This window comes from Monomorium pharaonis, chromosome 3 (assembly GCF_013373865.1).
Source record: "Monomorium pharaonis isolate MP-MQ-018 chromosome 3, ASM1337386v2, whole genome shotgun sequence".
Classification (NCBI taxonomy): domain Eukaryota; kingdom Metazoa; phylum Arthropoda; class Insecta; order Hymenoptera; family Formicidae; genus Monomorium; species Monomorium pharaonis.
Window position 1 is genome coordinate 12,068,463 of NC_050469.1, and position 16,148 is coordinate 12,084,610.

The window sequence follows — 16,148 nt, forward strand, 5'->3', positions numbered from 1 at the left end:
AATTGATTTATTTTTAACTACTATATGTAAGCCATTAGTAATAATTGGCGGATTAAAAATTAAACCGCGTTTGGCGATCGAATTTCAGCGCCGCACTTTTTACAATCAGTAGTTGCAGTTAAAGGTATTTCCGTCACGAGTACCACAAAAAACGTCATCTTTAATTAATCCGGTATACACGTAAGCCGCTGTCTCTCGCTGTTCATTTCGATTCCGTTCGATCCAAGTGAATTTCATTCGACGAAAGATTAAAGCCCAACGAAACGTGACGCTTCTGCCGATACAATGAAGCCCGCAAGGTGCACATTTCGCAAATTGACTGATTACAATTACATCCGGCGACGCGTATTTGGATTCTGTACATTCTGGATGGATCGATAGTATTTAATGCGATTAACCGTGCTCCGTTGATTGCTATTCACGGAATTCGTTTTACCGAGTTTGCACGCGCTTAGGCTACGTCTTCTAAGAGAGATGAAGTCTTTCCACGAAACTATCCGAAGTTTTCAAATGGCGCCAGCATTCTCTGAATGTTGCATTCTCTCCGAATGTCACATTTTCTGAATTTTGCATTCGTCGAAACGATGAATGCCTGGATAATTGTCGCGCATGCATAATTGTTAAAAGAATAAAATCTAAAAAAAGATGAGACGTTTTAAAAGGTTTATGGCTAAAGCTTAAAAAATAACGAAATGATTGAGTGATATGAAATTGAGTATCTCTTTTGAAAGTACAGTGGGCTCCTGGTGAAAGAAAAGCAAAATATTGAAGTAAAATATCGAATTTAAACAATCCAATTTTGCTAAACAAAAAGTCCATCGAATATGTGAACGTATTTATTGGACAGAACGCAAATCAATTATATCTTTACACAACTATCGTCTGCTGTCTATAAAATCGATTGTGATTGAATAAATATAACGGGCGCAATTGTCCAATTTATGTGAAGTAATATAAAAATACAAATTTTTCCTGTTGACGTTGCAACACTCATTACAAACACACACACACACATAGATATGGATTATTACAGATAATATTATAGTTTAGTTGGAAAACATATTTAACATAAATATATTTGCTACAATGTATTCAGCTGCATATATCTCGTAAATGTGCACAGAGCCACAGTGAGAACTAAATTGTAGGATAAACAAAGTTACATTGTATTATAGTTGATAAAGGTCGGTCATCAAATGTCGAAAGTCTACCTAAAATCCGGAATATTTCCGCGCAGCCTGTTCATTCACTTTAATTAAAGCAGGAGCTAATTAAACTGGATGATGTTCGCTCTCCCCAGGTAGAAAATTAGACAGGAAAGCAACGGAGTTGCAGCGTCGAATATGACATCCGCGATGCGCAATCGAAGTCGGAGTTCGCACGCGTCTTTGCGCGAGTTTCTCCGAGACTGACGAAAAAATTGGTCAATTCCAGACACACAGTCTACATTCGCTCAACCGGATCTGCATAGATATTGGGTCTATTAACTGCGGACAAGCGCGCGTCCGCCTCTGACGAAAATTCATTTGGCACTGAAATTCGTTCTTTCACTTTGTAAAATTCACCCGGGGTAATAATAGCAGAAGCTGTGATTCGGTACCAAGGGAGGAGAAAAAACCACTTGTTTCGCAACCCGCGCAATTTAATTAGCAGCATTTTTCCTCTCAATTAATGATCAACGAGTGATCATATTAAAATGCGTTATTGTCTATTATTCACATTGTGAATTCTATAAGATTTAACATTTTTCCTCTCAACAATAATCGGTTTGAACAGGTAAAAATGTCAAAATCAAAAGTATTTAATCGATAAAACGATTAAGATATTAATCAACCTAAGAGGATATTCTAATTTAGAACGCGAAAAAGTGGTCTATTTTTGGTCTATTTTTAACTAAATTTTTTTTAAGGGAAATTACTGTGCACATTCTACGCTTTTACACATCTACTTGTATACATCCATTTATACATATTTAGTAAATGTACAAATTTTGTTTAAGTCATTATTTTTTACAGTTTAGTTACGTAAATTTAAAAATACATTTTCAAGTCAGTTGACACGATTTCTTAGAAAATACTGATGCTATCTACAAACATGTATTTTACATATATATACAAAAGTGGAAGCCGATAACTTTCGTTTTAGTAGTTTCTGAAAAATAATACCGGTCAGCTTGAAAAATGTGTTTTTACATAAAAATTTATGTTACGTAAAGACTAATAAATATTTAACCATTCAATATTTGTAGATAGTTACCAAATATGTACATGTCGATTTGTAAAAGAAAAATATTGCAGCATTTCTTTTTTAAAAAAATTTCCAAAATTTCCTCGCGCTCTAAACTAGAAAACCCTCTTAACTGATCTCGTTTGAAACATGTTTTATGTACAATCGTAAATTTTTAATTAGAGTCGAGACTGCAAGAGCACTGAAAATGAGATCTGTGAAATACCAACCTAGTTTCGAATTTTCTTTGATTAGGTTTGGGAGAACCACTGCGACATTTATCGATACTCCTAGTCAAGGACGCAGGGCGTCGCCTTTTACCCTTTTTTTTCTAGCTCCGTTAAACCTGCGCTATGAGCAATAAAGTTCGCAAACGGAATAGCAAAGGGCGCGGTTTGCGTTAGATCGTTGAAAACAAATTTGTAGCAATCATGAAAGTTTGGCAGAATGAAGAGAAGAAGTTATCAAATTATATTTTGTTTGCATCTCCCTTTTCTTTATCTGGTAAAATAATAAGAATTCTTGATCCGATAATTATAAAGTATCTGCGGTCTTCTTTCACGTCTCTTCGACTAGCAACTTGACGATCGGAAAACTGCAAACCGTTATTATTAGGCTGCTGTTATTATTACGAACATCTTGCTTCGCGTGATAAGTCATTCTTCCGTTCTAATTTGCAAGATCATTGCAGGTCTCGCGGTATTGTGTGGTAAATTAAATGGAAATTCTTCGACCTTACTTTGAAACCAAGTTTTATAAGTAGACTCAAGTATATAACTTTGGAAAGACTTCATGTTTCTTTCTCTCAGACAGCTAATTTACACCATTATGTAGTTTAATAAATAATAAAAAGTAATTTTACCTCATTTGCAATACAGAATTTGCAGATGTGTCCATTTAATCCAATCTTATTAAATTTTATTAGGTAAACTTATACGTTGAACAAAAAAGTTTGGAATATAACAAATTATGTAGATAGAACAATCTGATAAATTCTATAATTCTCCAGTAATGTTTTATAATAATCGTAGTCATAATTATATGTATTACAACTTCTATTTTCGCAATCGTCCTTCTTTTACTAAATATACTTTACAATTTCAAATTCTAATATAAAAAATGTTTGAAGTTCCGACTATAACTCAATAATACTCTACAGTTTTTTTCTTTTTTGAAAAATAAGACTTAATATTATTTTATCGATGAGAAATACGAAACAAACGATAAATTTTTGCTTAATCCGTATCGAATTTTCACGTAATTTTCCTACGTCGGCGAAATATCTGGATTTACTACTGAACCGTTAACGTGCTTGCGTCTGTTGGTCCTAATCCTATTTTGTTCATCAATCTCGTAGTTATATAGAGCATGTGGTTGAACGTGTTCTATTATCGATATTGTGCAACTAAAATGATTTAGTGTCAGCCTACGATATTTCTAACTAACTAGCCTTCATATTTTTATCGTGTGGTTTAACCGTACGCGAGCTTGTTAAGACCACTTGATTCGAAATATTCAATCAGTTCAACTGCAATTTGCGTGACTGCGCGTACGTTTCAAGTGACTCATTTGGAACTTTTGAAACAGGCGCTTTTGAAAATTATAATTTGAAATGAAGGTTGATAATGATGTACAAAGGCAATTGTTATGTGCTTTCAATAATTTCAACGGTTTAAATAAAGTTACATTTACTTTATTACGTACCGATAATTAAAATAACATTAATAAATTTTGAAGCATATTAACATGATTTGGATACAGAATATAGATCGCGATGAAATATATCGCTTGATTAGAAAATAGGATTTAAGATTTTCCAGTGTATGTACAATTATGATAAGTTAAGAATTCCAACATCAAATATGAGAATTATGGCGAATTCGGTTGGGTGCACCAGTGCGCACTAAGTGCGCCCTCGTTTAGTGTTTCGTATTCTGTTGGCTTGTATTCTGAATAGGAAAAAAACTACACTAAACGAGGGCGCACTCAGCGCGCACCGGTGCAATCGAATTCGCCATTAGATACACCTAACTTTCTCTCCGTAACTATACGATATTTATATTTATACTATACTATATTTATATAGTACATACTATATTCATACCATAATACTACATTAATAATTGTAAGATCTTTTTATGCATAAATATAAATGACATAATAACAGAAACATGCAAGTGGTACAATTTTTATCAGTCCTGAAGAAACTACATTATGCCGAGAGCGTCATGGAAAGCATCGCGTTTACACGACCACATAACAAGCCGTTTTATGAAATAAAATACATCCGCTAAGCGAGGAAATGTTCACATGAATGGCGCAGGAGGTGGCCATTAAGCTCTAGGGACAGAGTCGCTGGGGTAAGCGGGACGAATCGGGGAGGGTGAAATTCGAAGGGAGAGAAACGAGGTCATCCTGAATGGTCACGTAAGGGAGTGGTAGTGACGTCAGTGCGGCGGTGACGTCACCGTGGTGGCGTCATAACACCAGCGGAAAAATAGGTCGCAGAGGGTGAGAGCGAGAGGGAGCTAGACCGACGCATCTCCCGTTCGCTCGATTACGGTATTGAAGGAAATGTACGTTTTCAGTTAAGTGAAAACGTGTCATCTCGAGGATGACACATTTTCTGTGATTTCACTCCGTCACCGGACGGCAATCCCTCGAAATTATTAGGAAATTCCCGATAAAATAACGGCGGTACATCAATTTTTACTTCCGAGATAATTATCTTTTAATTTACAATTTTTTTTATGTGGCATATTAATTTAGATATATTTCTGTATATTTCAATCACGTTGTCTTCTCCATTGATAAGTTAACAAGTTTTGTACGATAATTTTAATAAGATTAAGTTATTAAGATTTTAAGTTACTAAGTTCAAAGTTTATCGCTATTAAATTATTTAATATTAAGAATGATATTACGAAGGGAAAGGAAGATTGTAAGGTTTTCATTGCGAGGAAAAACTATTTCAAATTCGCCCGGCAATAAGTGATGGGCGGAAAGTGCCAGAGAATTGTGAGAAGCAGTGCTTAATATAAAACAAGTATCGGTTTATTTATCGGCGTCACGGTAATTTTTCAAATCTGCGGCACCGCAAAGCATTGATCGACTTTTACATGAATAATTCATAAAACGGCATTTGCGTACACTTTGATCGCGTTTAGTGTACGACGGTATCGACGAGTTTATGTGTGTTGGGCAATAAAAATAAACATCCCGCTAACAAAATCGCGGGCTTCGAAATCGCGAAAGCCGCGACCCCCCGCCTTCTTTCCGGATATATCGAAAATAGCCATTAACCCTGATCGCGATCGAGATCACGCCGTGACACGAGCTTGACGATATCACGTCACTTAGGCCCGTCACTCCGTTCATCCTTCACGTCTCGGTCCAGCAAACACCGGATTATAGATCTCGGTTTCACATCAGAAGTGATAGCCACGCATATTATTCCGTCATATCATGTTGCCGTTATTCTGTTACTCGCTTCTCAGAGTGTTGTTCTTTCGCAGTGGAAAAGCATCGGCTTTAAAGTCTCATTACTCAACTTATCTTGTTACGGCAGGGCGATGTAGTTTTTCAAATAACGACGTGAACACGCTAAATTTAGAGCGTCTCGTAGCAGAGCAGCAACTCCTAAATATCCACCCTTGGAAATATGGGGGGAATTTTACAAACGAGATAATCCTCCGACCGATGCGAGAGAGAAGGTTACGATTATTTTTTATTCACTCGTGGACGCTTTTATCGCCGCGCGTAAAGTTTATCGTTGGGTGTACCTTTCGGCATACACTTCCAGTTAAAGCGAAATTGAAATCTATAACGCCTGATCGTCGCCCGCGCTCGAGATAGGTCGAGCTTACACGTGTGAACGGTACTTAAGAGCGGCTCAACACGAACGTACACACCGACGTATACACTCGATCGCGATCATTCGATAGGGAGGGGAGTGTGGGGTCGCAGTGTAAACAATTTAGGCATCAAGAATAGCTCGATTGTCCATATACCTGGTTATAAGAAGACCACCAAAGGCTGTTCTCGAGGTGGGGTGGCTTCAATTAAAAGCTCTTACGGTGAGGGACCCACACCCTGCTCAAACACAGTAAATTTTTCACCCTCACCTGCTACGATCCTCGTGATCAGGATATATCACATTACATACACATTTTTTGCGCGCCTCCTGCGCTTTGTATAGACGCGACGTCTTTTACGCGTTTATAAATGACCTGACGTTCCTGTAAGTCATGACGCCCGCGTCATAAAGCGAGCGCGTAGTACAGTATATTTGTAGTTTAATAACTTGTCTGCCCTCTTCTTTCTCTCCCGCTTTGTGAAATTAAATTACGAATAGGAGTGCAGGGAAATAAGTGAGCTTTAACTGTAATCGCGTTTTTCGGAAGAATTATCGCCAGATAAAGCGATATACTAACTTTCCCTTAACTTTGTTAGTGCTGTTATCACTGCGAAGACAGCATGTCTTAAAACGTTAAGATGTAATGAAATTATGAGATTACTAGTTGCGGAAGATTGGCCGATTAAATTTTCGCTCTTGATAATTTCATAAATAAAATATTAGCTTTCTTGTAAGCACAGTACTGTTAACGTTTAGCAAGCTTATTTCAAGTTGGATAATTTCAAAGCAACAATTAAAGCAGTAATAATATGCATAATACGAACAGGAAAAATTAGTATACCGCTTTATCTGGCGATAACTTCCGAAAACGCGATTACAGTTAAAGCTCACTTATTTCCTGCACTCCTATTTTCGTAATTTAATTTCATAAAGCGGGAGAGAAAGAAGAGGGCAGATAAGTTATCAAAACTACAAATATACTGTACTACAAATGCTGTTCTTATACGAATACTTCAATAGAATAGCGTTAAGTCAATATCCAAGATACTCAAGGTATTCGCTGTGATCGCTAATTAGCATAACAGTTTTCTTTGCTGCGAAGTTAAAAGTGGACTTTATCTCGTCGAATCAGTTTCTCGTTACGGTGCTCGCGTGCTTCAGTTTAAGTCGCTTTTCCAATCTCTCCTGATTCGATTCAGCGTAACTTGCACGCAAGAGAGAGGTTAGACTACATATATATATATATATATCTTACCGATTCTATATATCAGATTTATATCTCTCGCGCTTCGCTTGGAGGCTGTTAAGTTCCATTGCCGTGTGCGAGACCCGCCTCTTTGGGTTATTGTCTCGCGGCAAAGCTCGTCCAAGTGTCGCATTTCATTGGCCGCCGAAGCATATCGGGTAGCCGTTTCGCTAATTCAATTCGATATGACGGCAACGGCGAACGCTTTGTAGTGGCCCACCGATGCTTTCGGCTGCGCGAGCAAAGTTCGCCTAAAGTAAGGCAGTTACTCTCGGCAGCTTTTGCCAAAGCCCCATTTATTTCTGCGCAGCATACCGCCGATGGAGGCAAGATAACACGTTCACCGAGACCAATTTTGCGCGTCGTACTTTTATTATCTACTTCCATCACGTAAGCCGAAGAAGCTTTGTGCGTTGAACATCCCGCTCTATGCATAATAAGATGTTAATTCTCGTATATTCGACGATATCGAGATACTTGAATGACCTGATACCTTGAATGTGAGTTCTCTTCTTAATTCTCATTTCTTTGAAGTTCATCTTTAATCAGATGTTTCTTAACGCCGATTTTATTCGACGCAGCGAGACTGAAATCAACTTATTCCTTTGACAATACGCGGATTGCGATTTCTGGGTTAAACTTCCTCGTTATCGTCTTTTGTAAGAGCGACAATGTGAAATCCGTAAAGTTCCGGTCTACATAAAACTTCTGGAAACGTAGAATTAAATATCCACAATAGTGAAGCGTTATTAAATAAAAGTTAAATTTTTGTTACATCTTTTAAATATTATCACAATTGATGCTGCTTTTACTTAAGAATTTTTATTTTCATAAAAAAAAAATAGTGGAATTAAATTTACGCGGGGGATGAATCACCGAGGTAATCTCAAGTTTTAACATTTTAGAACAGATATCGAACTGATTTTATACGGAAATGCGCATAGTGCTTTCGACCTAGTATTTTAGCGTGTGGTCTTACTATGTTCGTTTACCGGAAAATTACGTAGAATTACGTAAAATATTTATGTTGAATAGCGGGTTAAACTTCTCTCATGGATAATTTTAAATTCGAATCTTTCCTTGCCCTCATAAAATCCTAACGAAATACGTATTCTCTATATACTTTTCATCTATGGCACACGTGTAACACGTCATCCCTTTAAAGAACTATTGTCCGCGCCAAGATAGAGAGAGGACTGAATTTCCTGCCGCTAAATTCAATATTTCCTGCAAACTCCGCATGACGAAACCGTTGAAAGTCGAGCGAAATGAAAAATTGGGAGAGACGTTATGAAATTCTTCATAGTTATTTGTTCAAGCAATCGTTACAAAACCGTCAGACACAACTAACTCGACAATTTAAGCTTCGAACCCAAGCAATTAACGTTCCGATTCGTCGTTACATTTTTTATTTTCTATTGAATTTGTTTACAAGTTGTGTACAGCACTTTCTAGAACGATATTTTAATCTCAAGAAGTTTGCGAATGTTAAATACAAAATAAAAACGCAACGATAAATTTTACTGCGCCACGGAAATTTTTTAAAATCACACGTTTGATAAATGCATACTCGTGCGAGGGATGCACTTTCAAAGAGTGGCTCTTGACATATTTGCGCCACCATCTGTCCGAAATGAATTATAACGAGTTTAATCGTTGTTTCGCTTTTGATACTTTTGCAGAGATCAAATAATACATTCGCGACGAACGTTCGCTAAGAATAGCGTGTTGGTATTTTTCAAGAATTCCGAACTGCTGCCCGTGAAAACAAAGTCAAAATCTACGTGAAATACTAATCTCACGTGATTTTGTGAAGAGCGGATGTCTTGCGAGTCTTCATGTTAATGTTTCAACCCGGGTGATATGTAAATTTTTGTATTCAAGAGACCGTTATCAGAGACTCGCTTGTCGTCCAGAATAAAGGGGTTTCTTGACAATTTTTCTTAACGCGACGAGATCTCGTCTACATTATCTATGTTCATCCATTTTTTCAGAAAAAAAATTTCAAGATTAAAAAGTACGGAGTCTCTTGTAAGTTCCTGAAAATTTGGCAATGGTCCAGTTCTTAGTTAAGCCACTTAAAGCAACTCAAGGAGTATAAGTCACATTATTACACTCCGAGGCATTTAAAGAATTCTTAAGGAGACAATGAATATACATGAGACTCGAAGACTAGAGAATTAATACGATTTTCTGAGAACGATGTTCACCAGGATTTGACTAATTACGATACTTTGCAACGTACACTGAATGATTACGATGAATAAACATGGGATATTTCTTAAGTAATTGTTCATTTTAAAAATAAGTCAACTTTTTGCAAAAAAAAAATTAATTATGTAAAATGCAGAAGAAATCGAGCTAAACGATTATTGAAGTTTACGTGATAAAAATACAATTTGTTTTCAACTTACTGACTTGTGTCACATAAAGCACGTTTCATATTTATCGATACACTTGCGTAATGTTATATTTACTGGCAAATATAACTAGAATATTCGGACTATACATGGACTATAGTAAACTGTCTTTTTCTCTTATGTAATTCACACTGGTTTATCGGGCAGTTCAGCGACACTCACCACCGAAGTGCGTAATATGAAAAACGAGTGATACTATGCGCTCAATTTCATGAGCATGACAGGCGTATACACATCATCTAAATATACAATATGCCGGCCGGCCGATACTCCCGAAATAGCTGCCCGCTGTGTTTGTTTCTGCAATGGCGACTATGCCGTCATACAATTCCGTACGCACTTGATGCGATGTTTGTTTGTGCATAGGAGCGCCACGCCGTTTGCGCACGCATGTAGCGCACGGGTGAGATGGAAAATTGTTCGTGGCATGCATAAATTTACAAGGAGAATCGCGTCCTTTTGCGATATGTTATTCAAAAATAATAAAAATTGCGATTATAAGCGCTTTTTTCGAGGTTGCGCGAAAAAAAAAGGAAGGGAGTTTTCGCGTTAAATATAAGCGTTGAGTAAAAAATGACGATATCGTTAAGCAAAATTTTTTTACGAAAATTTATCTTTCTGTATATATGTACGAGAGATATTTTTTAACGAACCTGCGATAATATAACAAAATGCATATTTAGACTTTGCGGGAATTAATTGAAGCTATTTTTCTTTTTTTTTTTTTAAATTTGCGGTACAGCATGCTACTTGCAGTAGTTAACAAAGATATAGATCAGACGCGAGATGAATCTGAATTGGATGCAGACGGGCGAAGACATATTATATATACAAAAATGTCGAGTCAACAAAAAAGGAGAAAAGTTAAAGATAATTTGCATACAGTATTACTTAACGATACACTCACTTTATTTTGGCCTATTTACCTGCGCCAGAGCTGAAGACATAAACTGCACAGAAAAATATTTATTCTACTGCCAAGAGAAGCGATTACCCAATTTGCTTTTCTTTTTCTAATAAGTAACAGTTGTTTTCAACAAAGAATATTTTCTTGATAATGGTCATGATAATGATACAAATATATACTTATTATAAATTTTAACAAAATTTATTAACACTTGAAAAGAGAATTTACTCTTTCGAAGAATATTGCGAAATTGAATCTCGAAGAAAAGTAATAAGTAAAATTTTTATTTAAACTTGATATTCTTTATTGAAATTTTAAATTAGAAATTAAAATATATTTTGAATAAATTTGACAAACTTACGATAGATTTGCGGATATATAAACTTATGAATTATTTGAAGTGATATTTATTTAATTCATCAATTTATTCATCAATTATTATTACATATCTTGCTATGTGTATATACACAAAAATTTATTTTAAATAAATGTTGCTCATTTCAAAAAATGAGCAACAAGACTATTCATCAAAAAAATATTCTTTATAAAGATAATCGTTATTTAAAAGAAGAAGAAAATAAAAAATGGGTAATTTTTCTTAGGATGGGAATGATTTTTTTATATGTATTATAATTATCTCTGGATTGAATGAGCCCTGTTATTCCACTTGGGATATATGATAATGAAATGGTTACGAGGGAGATATTAAAGCACTGGTACAAATCGCGTTTGATTTTTATCAGCATAATCCTCAAGATAGTATCTGTAACATTTTCTTTTTGTGTGTATCTTTGCCTCACACACACATATACATATATTTTTCACGAATATTTTTTAAATTTATAAAAAATGTAAATTTTATTATAATAACGTTATGTTTATAATTTTAACTCAACTGTTGCACATAATAAGAATTAGTTAAAAAATTTCTCTCTAGCTTTTTCGTGTCCGTCTTTTTAAATTTATTTATTCATAAATTTATAAAATTCCTCCAGGACTTACTGAATTTCAATTTCTATGCATATAGAGAATTATAACCCACGCGGTTTCGTATATTGTTCCACAATACCTGTGTTTATATTACTTTTCTTTATAAAACCGTTTACAATTTTCTAAAGGGCAAATCATAAATTATGCATTTTTCGTACTCTTTTACCATGCGAATAATTTGATAGAATTATAAAATGCTTTAAAGATAAGTCTTTTTTATTAATATGGATTATCCCATGTCGGTCTCGGAAATTGTGAGATCGGATTTCATATTCGTTATCAAACGGTGTATACAAGCGCCATTCAGTTTTTTTCCTGATAGCCTTGCGGCGCACATGTGCATTTCGTTTTACTTGATACTATATGAAAGAGTTATATGTGAGTGTAAGTCGTAAAAAACAAATTGATAAGAAATACGCTAAAATAGAACAGATTTTTATTCTTAAAGCTTTATCAAAAGTGCAAAGGTTCTTCTTTATTTTTTGGCAATAAAATTCACGATCCAGATACGCCGATAAATTTCTCTATAAACAAATAAAAGTTTCGTGTGACTATGAAAAAATTTACGACCGTAAAAATCCTTTTCGAACAAAGTTAGAAATAGTTCACGGTAGGCAAAGCCAAAAAATTGCATGAACAAATGCATAGAGATTCAACGATGCGGTAACGTAAATGTTGTGATCATGTAAAAGTTTAAAGGGATAGTGACGTCGTATCACAGATGCACACCAGATGCAATTCCGAGGACATCGACCTCGGCTAACCTGAGCAAGCACTGAACTGCAGGTAGTGACGTCATTGACGAAGTCTCCCCTCTTGTTTCCATGGATACAATGACGTCATACTTTCAGCGTGATGTACGCGGCGAATTTTCGAAAATTCTATTCCTCGCGAAATATACGAAACAAAAATATTCGACAAACAGATCCTATTTCCTTGAAAATGTAATTATAAAAACTTAAAAATTTCTATAATTTTCGTAAGTTTTAATGACTTAAAAATACAAAATGCAATGACGATAAATTAGATATATTGGATCGATATGTGAATAAGAAAATAAAAAGCCAAATAAATTTATTAATGCTTAATAATATTTTCGTATCAATTTTATTGAATATATTTTTCAGTTCTATAAAATGTAATAAATTAATAATAGAATGTTCTTAAACCTCGTCTCTCTTTTCTGGAGTGTAAGAAAGAAAGAAGGATTGTAGATAGTAGTGGAAAATGGATTAGATTAACTCTGATTACCACTAAGCCCAGTTTAACTTTGCCTTCTCTTCTTCGTTTTTCTAGCATTTCTCCTCCATGTCGCTTATCCGCTTTGTAAATGAAAACTTTACATTATACGAAAATTCAATTCCGACAAAAAGCTTGTCCTATTTAAATTTACATTGTAACACTCAATTGTACTGTACTTTCGCATGCTCTGCTACGCAATCTGTAGATTTGTGATATTATTAAATTGTTTATTAAGTTGTTTTTAGCTGTGACGCTTTTAAAATTTATTGTTGCATTGAAAAAAGAATTTGATAATGATAACTAGCCTTGATGATCATCAAGCTTTTATAAAATAGTTTCAATTAATTTAATTATTAAATGATCAGTTAATCAAATAAATATAATCATAAATATTTAGTAATATTTAGTAATCATTTAACAATCAATTAGTTGCTGTATTACTATGTTTAGTTACTAAAATAAATTAATAAATAATTATTAAATATTTCATTAAACATTTAATTGAAATTGTTTCACCAAAGCTTAATTATTATTAGCAACTTTTTTTTTAATGTAAAATAAAGTTTCTCTAAAGAAAGCTCCAAAGAAATTATGGACCTTTCATTATAAGGTTTCTATAAGAAAAACTGCGAAAACGCGGCATGTAGAAAAATTTATTTCTGATCAATAATGTGATTCATATTTCCGAGTTTTTTGTTAATCCATCTAATACCTCAGACAGATATTTAATCAGGTGGTAAATAACTTTTCCATTTGACTCGCGTGCAAATTAAACCGGGAGACATACGAAACGCGGCGTGAAATAGTGAATGAAAAGGAGGAGACAGCTCCATCCTCGATCCTCGTTTAATACCGATCAAGTCGAATCGATCGTCGGCCGGTCCCTTTACAATCTCCTCGTCCGCCCGGCAATAAGAGCAAACGATGGATCGTCCGGAATGTAATGAAGAAAAGGGATTAGATTGACGCGTATCAGCTCCCGAGTGCCGCTTTAATTTCGCGTTTATTCCTTCTGCTTGGATAAAAGCGCGAGCAGACGGCAAATATTTTCTTCCAGCTCCACGTCGCTGGGAAGGCAACGGGGAATTTTATCGTGCGCGAGAAAGACGAAGCACAACAAACGCAGCTTCCGGCCTTTTGCGTGCTCACCCTTTTCCCCACGACCCCGTGTCACTCTGTCCACCATTTTTCTCTCTCTCTCTCTTTCTCTCTCTCTCGCTTTCTCGCGCGTTCTTCCTTTATTATATCTTTCATCGATTTTGAGAAGATGGTACATCCGCGTTGCATTTGCGGGAAGCAAGCAAGAGAAATTTCACACCTGATTATGACGACACAAGCTCTTCAAAAGCTCTGCGTTTCGCCAGTCATCTAGGTTTCTAAAGCTTCACCGTCGGTAGACGCAATAAAGTTGTTACATGTTTACGTGTTTTCAACGTTGCGCGTTGGTATAACGGCTGTTACGACAGCGCGCAGGGATATTACAGTCGCATCTGAATGATTTATGATCTCGAATGCGTGCGTGACTACAGCACGCGATTACGTACAACATTGGCGATTTGCTTCGGGAGGAGTTTGTTTAATTAAGAGTCGAGTTCGCGTGTTGAAATGTAGTTTTCAAACTTGGCCCGAATGGTCGTTTTTTTTTCGACCCGAGAATTCTTGAAAGTTTTATACGATTCTGCAAAAATCTCATAGTTATTTCATGCATTTTTACAATTAGAAAAATATGACAAAAAAAATCCATCTTGTTTCTGGAAAATCTGCTGGAAAAGGACAAATTTTGTTATTGAGAAAGCGTCATACGTCATGCTATTGACGATTGTGTCTTGATTGAAAACATATATTTAAATTTCCAAATATCACTGCGCTCTCATAACATTCGGTAAATGTTAACTCCATCGTTGAATAACAGAGCGTAGGCGATACGAGGTTTTCACTGCAAGCTCAGCAATTGCCTTTTCCCGAGTATTCTCGGGCAGCAGATACATTTACCGAGAAAGACTTGTGAATTATACAGCTCTCTGCGTCTTCCTCTCTTTCTCTCCCTTTTCTTCCTCCTTCGCTGCGCGAAACCTCATTCGAGCATCCGACGGTACAAGTTTTTCTTTATCGTCCGCGTTGCTTTATTGCCGCGATGTTTACGAGTAACCGCTTTGCCTCTCGACATTTTCATCGCCCGCCGTTTATCCCTTTGACGCTACAATATATCCTTCAACACCATCGACACTGTCGCCGAATTAATAGCCACTGTATTGGTACACCAGCGAATAATAGCTGGTGCGGCTGTCAATCGATCTTTTCGTCTAGCGACGTGACGTAACCCTGCGGGTTTATAACAAAATCACTGGGAATGAAATTTAACGTAGCTAAACGTTTGGTGCAAAGAGAAGTAATTGCTCACACAAAATCGAACAATATTTATTTTTATCCTCGAAATGAAAATCTTTGCTATCTGCTCGTTACCGTGTCACTTTTACCGTGTCACTTTCGGATTATGCGATTTTCATAGCAACTGAACGCTTTCATCAACAAAGAGAAACAAGTCCAAAACAGAAGAGCACCGTGAAATGTTTAAAATAACATGTTTGTTACAGTCAATGAGACCAATTTCTCGCGTGGTTCAGAGGATATGGAAGTTTATTTTATGCTACAAATTCATTAAACACTTTTTTTAAAAGAGAAACTCGATTAAAAGTGAAACCAGAAAATACACTTCCATGAAAAGTATTTTTAAAATGCTTTTGATTTGTACAATAAAATAAACTCCTTATAGGTGCAAACAAATGTATAAGATTATATGTTTATTTAATATTATTCTTTTACAATTTTATGGCAAATTTTGTCACATCTGACTATGTTAATAACAAGCCAATAAATTTTTTCCAGTTTGAACACAAGTTTTCTTTTTGATGGAAATGTATCATTGGTAAGTTTTTACCTTTCAGGATTTTTGTTTTCTAAAAAATTTTATATTTGATTTTGCCATAGCATAAAATGAGCTCCCAAAATCCTGTGTTTAGACAATTAATTCCGTGACGTTTGATATAAACTTTCGACAATCATATGAAAATTTAATACTATTCCTCTAAATGTTAAAAAGTATGCTTTGAAGTTGTTTTCTTCTTGTGTACTTAACTACATGTTTTCTCGATCGATTACTATTTTATTCCAAGATTTTAAATTCGTCTCTCGTCGATCGTATTAGAAATACCAAGGCGCCGTTAAGTTATGTAGATAAGGAGCGATTTGGTGAGATTTATA

At 35.5% G+C, this 16,148-nt stretch overlaps 1 protein-coding gene across 1 annotated transcript in view; it reads right to left on the reverse strand.

The window, feature by feature from the left end:
* The window catches only part of LOC105834565 (diacylglycerol kinase 1), an 89,536-nt gene that overhangs the window by 15,409 nt on the left and 57,979 nt on the right, over positions 1–16,148 (reverse strand). The window lies entirely within an intron of this gene.